Genomic DNA, 5,628 nt, shown 5'->3' with positions numbered 1-5,628 from the left:
ACAAAAATAAACCCAAAAGGGATTAGAGACCTAAATGTAATAAGACCTAAAACCATAAATATCCTAGAAGAGAACACAGGCAGAATACTTTTTGACATAAATTGTAGCAATTTTTAAAAATCTGTCTCCTCGGGCAAAGGAAACAGAAGCAAAAATAAATAAATGGGACCTAATTAAACTTAAAACTTTTGCACAGCAAAGGAAACCATCAACAAAATGAAAAGAAAACATACTGAATGGGAGAAAATATTTGCAAATGATATGACCAATTAGGGATTAATACCCAAAATACATAAGCAGCTTATCCAACTCAATATCAAAAAAAAAATTTCAAAAATGGGCAGAAGACCTGAATAGACATTCTTCCACATAAGACATACAGATGGCCAACAGGTACATGAAAAGATGTTCAGCATTGTTAATAATCAGGGAAATGCAAATTAAAACCACAATGAGATATTACCTCACAGCTGTCAGAATGGCTATCATCAAAAGAACACAAATAGCAAATGTTGGCAAAGATGTGGAGAAAAGGGAACCCCAGTACACTACTGGTGGGAATGTAACTTGGTATAGCCACTATAAAAAAACAGTATGGAGATTTCTCAGAAAACTAAAAATAGAACTACCATATGATCTGGCAACTCCACTTCCAGGTATATATCCAAAGAAAATAAAAACACTAATTTGAAAACATACATGCACCCCAATGTTCATAGTAGCATTATTTACAATTGCCAAGATATGGAAGCAACTTAAGTGTCCATCAACAGATGATTGGATAAAGAAAAAGTAACGTATATACATACAATGGAATACTACTCAGCCATAAAAAAGAATGAAATTTTGCCATTTGCAACAACATGGATGGACCAGGAGGGTATTATGCTTAGTGAAATAAGTCACAGAAAGACAAACACTGTATGTTATCACTTATATGTGAAATCTAAAATTGAAACAAACAAATGAATTTAATAAAACAGAAACAAACTCACAGATATGGAGAACTAGTTATTACCAGTGGTGAGAGCGAAGGGGAGAGGGGCAAGATAGGGCTGGGGGATTAAGAGGTACAAACTACTATGTATAAAATAAATAAGCTACAAGAATATATTGTATAGCACACGTAAGATAGCCAATATTTTATAACTTTAAACAGAATATAACATGTAAAAATATTGAATCACTACGTTGTATACCTGAAATTATATAATATTGTAAATCAACTATATAAAATTTAAAAATCCAATAAAACTTACATATTTTTAAAAAGTTTAAAATTGTTTGCTGAATAGTCTGGAGACAGTGGGTTAAATATGAAATCATTTCACTTTACTCATTTTCCTCCGTCATGAATACGTGCAGGCTTTATGAGTGACTCCCACTAGCTTTAGAGAGGAAGCACCACCTCCTTACACATACACATACACACACACACACACACATACACAGGCTAGTGACCCAACTCCAAGCATTTCCTCTTTCCCACTATTCAGATTAAAGAGATTTGGGTTGGGACGAGAGCGGTCTATACTGATTTGGGAAGCGTCACTTCTCCCTCTTCATAAGCCCTGGAGGGTTATCTGCTCCCAAGCCTGGAACAACAGAATTTGGCAACTCATGTGTCAGAACTGCCAACTGTGAAAAATGATTTGAGACAATATTTGAATTGCCGTGTGACCCTAACATTACTTACATAGGAAATGTAAAAATGCATTTTCTGACATTTATGGCTATTAACTTCAAATTTAATAACAAAACGATAATTAATTGTGACTATCTTTGTCTTCGGAGGTCTTTAAGATCAGAGAAAAACCTTAAATATTTGAGCAGAATATTCCTTTTTAGGGCAATGAAATAAAAGTTCTCCCAGCTCTATCCAGCTACACAGACTTAGGTCACTAAGCTGTTTCATGCAGCCCTTCAAGGGTAAGAATTTCCTCATCTTCGGGGGTCTTTTCTTGGGGTATTTCTCTTTATTTTAGGGCAGAGAGTTTGACTGAACTACCGAGTTAAGCATTTTTCCATCAGGATAAGTCCTAGGCATTCCAGGAAATCTAGTTTGATTTCCTAAAGAAAGAGAAAATAATTCATTCTTTTATATGAGTGAGGGAAAAAAACAGCAGTGAGATTTCTCCTTGCCATGCATACATCTCTTATATGGACCAAGTTCTCTGACCACTTGTAATAACTGCAGTAGAAGTAGAGGCTTCTCCTCATTCCATTCTAACAGAATTTGGCCACCACATGGAATATTGAATAATTCTACAAAGCTTGAAACAATCTGGATCAGTGGTTCTCAAACTTAGCAAGCACCAGAATTAGCTAGAGGGCTTGTTAAAACACACAGTGTGTGATCCACTCTCCTAGTTTCCTATTCAGCAGGTCAGGGATGGGAAGATCTGAGAATCTGCATTTCTGACATGTTCGTAGGTGGTACTAATGTTGCTGGTCCAGGGACTACACTTTGAGAATCACTGATCTAGAACAGATTATTCCAATAAAGAAATGCAAGAATAAACGTAAGAGCTGTTCTTTCAGAATTCAGATTGAAAGCTCCCCTCTAAAATACTTTCAAACAACTTATTAAGGTCATTTTTCAAAATATTAAACATGAGCATCAAAATCTGCTTCATAAAGATGGTTTTTCTATGCTTGATTAAATAACTTGTGAATGCAGAGCATAACATTTGATATGAAATACAGTCATTTTCCATGGTGATTATTTCTACTAGGGAAAGCCCTGGAAAAATGAACTATATTCCTTAAATTTTAATCAGTGTAAAAAAATTGCCACTTCACTATTACATGGCTTTTTTGTTGTTGTGCTCCTAATACACACTTTCATGCTTAAATCCACTCAGTTTCAAGTAACTGTAAAAAAGTTTTTGAAATATTATCAAACGCACCTAGAGTTTATTTAAAATCTAGTTCACCTTGAAAAATCTAATAATTTTCTAAATTATCTAAACCTGTCAGTGACACTTCAGGATTACCAGAGGCCCCGCAACTTTTAAAAGACTAGATATCCAGGTTTTCAAATATTAATTACCACTAAAACATTTATACAAACCACTAATGAACATTAAGATGACCGAGGCCACCAATTAAGCCTCTAATGAATGTTTAAGCGATCTTTCTAAACTAGTATTTGGACTAGGTCTTTTAGAACACTTAGCCAAGTTCTTCCTGCCAGAAGAGCACACTCCCTCATCCTCCAGCTTCCCTATTCTCAAGGAGCTCAAGAAGACAAGATCCCATGGGACAAGATGAAGAGCCTGAGCCATGTGCCTGGGGAGAACATATCCTCTCCTCCCTGAAGAGCACAATGACCCAGGTTCTCATCAGGAGTCGACTGGATGCCCTCTTGTATGTGAGAAAAACTCACAGGGCTCGAGGGGGTGAAGGAAAGCCCTTGCAAACTGCTTGGCCACTGCCTCTTTGGAGTGTACCTACCCAGCTTCTACCTATGTGAAGACGAAATATTTCTGGCTGTATCTCTTTTCAGATCATCATGTGACCTGAGCACAATTCAAAAAAAAAAAAAAGCTGCAAATGAGGCATGGTTATAAATAAATGTAATAAAGGCCAAAAAGGGGGGAGAAGAATAGACCTATGAATTTTATGGACAACAAACGAAGCCTGAGCCATAAAAGTGATGCAGCTGCTGCTAATATGAATACATCTCAGGTAAAGAGATGTCATGTCTATCTTCCTCAACGGGAGACAGGCTACTTCTGCTACTTCTACTTCTTCTACTGCTGCAGGAATGCTGCGGTAGTGCTGCAAACTCCATCTTAGGAAAGCCATCAACACACAGGAGAGCCCCCGGAGATGACCAGGATGGTGGAAGGTCTGAAAAGCATGTCTTTGGGGGAACATTTGAAAGAACTTAGAATGACGGGAAAAGAGTTGGATGTGGGGGGAAGGGACACATACACGTTCTCTGGAAATATTTGAAGAGCTGTCACAAGGAAGAGAAATTACACTTGATCTTTTTCTCAGCAGGTGAAAGAATAGGAACCTATGAGAGTATCAGGTAGATCAAGAACACAGATTTGAAGTCAGGCAATAGATTTAAGACCTTGTTCCAGACACTGCTGAACTTATAAACTTGGACAAACTGGTTAACTTCTGTGAGCCTCAGTTGTTCATCTGAAAAGAGGGATATTAGAAGTACCTACTCCTGGGTAAGGATTAAATGAGATAACAGGTACAACAGACTCAGCACAATGCCTGATAAGTGTTCACATAATATTGGTTTGAATCAATTAAACAGAGATGCCTGAAAATGCAATGAGCTGCCTCTAGAGGGGGGTTTGAGCACAGGCTAAATGACCATCTGCCAGGGAAGCAGCGGTGAGAATCCTGTATTGGGTAGAACTAGGTAACCGGTAAGGACCGTTCCAATGCAACAATTCTTCACCATTGTTAACTAGCACTTCAATTTCTCTCTCCTGTGCCCTACAGCACTTCATTCATAAACTTATTGCAGGGTTGCTCAGTTTCTCATCATTAGTTATAAACATATCCATCACCCATCTAGTGTGTGAGTGCCCCAAGGTCAGACTATGGCTCATCTGTCTTTGTTCCCCGTGCACCTCGCCCAGCACCTGGCATAGAGCTGGCATTCCATAAACACCTGTTGAATGAAGATACTCAGGGCTAGGCCTGATCTGGCTCGTGGCTCCTTCTCTACCTGTATGTCAATTCCTCCAGGAAAGGGCCTAGCTAATACTTAGTCCTGGAAGTTTTAGAATTCTTGTGATTATACTGGAAACATCACTCAGTGGACCTTAAGTTTCTGGGTGAATACAGTATTCTAAATGCACAGTATCAAGTTTGGATAAGTTCCTGGTTCCCAGCATGTGACCTCCCCTCCTAGGCTCCCAGGCCATGGCTCTGTGAGTTCTCCTGCACATTCTCCACAGCCACATTTTCCAGATGAACTACTTTCCAGTAGTTCAATTCATACCCATGGAAGAGGCATAATACTGCAGTCCAGCCGTGGTATGTCAAAATTAACAACATCTGCTCATTTATCAGAAAAGCATGTTTGCGTAATTACCAACTCTGATTCTTCTAGTGCCTAAGCTCTTCCCTGCATAAAACTGAGGTATCTTTCAGAACCCCAGACTTATTAACCCTTAATATCTTTGTCCAAGTACTTACCAAAATATTAATTTTCCTTTAGTTACTCAATAAAAACTTGATGAGCTGTAACAGTAAACAGTAACCTGATGGCACGACAGAAATAACACAGCTTCCAAATGTGCTTAAATTATAGCCATGGAGTAGCTTAGGCAATTAGAGAAAGTATTTCAACTATCATTCGTTGCAGGAGAAAAGTTTTAATACTTTATACTCTGAATAAAACCTGTTCTGAAAGAACCAAAACTCTCCAAACCACCTAAAAACTCACAATGGGATATAAATAAAAGCAGTCCGTGAACTGCCAGTCCTGTTCACCCACAACACATTGCCATGTGATCCTAAACATCCTGCCAGTGGGTCGCTTCCAACACTACACGCTCTCTGCCCTGGAATGCGGTGAAGGAAAGTCTAAAAGCAAAGTCAATCTTGGCAAAATCTCTTGTTCTTTCACGTCTTCCAGAGACATGAGGCTCT

Source organism: Lagenorhynchus albirostris, chromosome 5 (assembly GCF_949774975.1).
Source record: "Lagenorhynchus albirostris chromosome 5, mLagAlb1.1, whole genome shotgun sequence".
Classification (NCBI taxonomy): Eukaryota; Metazoa; Chordata; class Mammalia; order Artiodactyla; family Delphinidae; genus Lagenorhynchus; species Lagenorhynchus albirostris.
Note: the sequence above shows the minus strand (reverse complement) of the source record.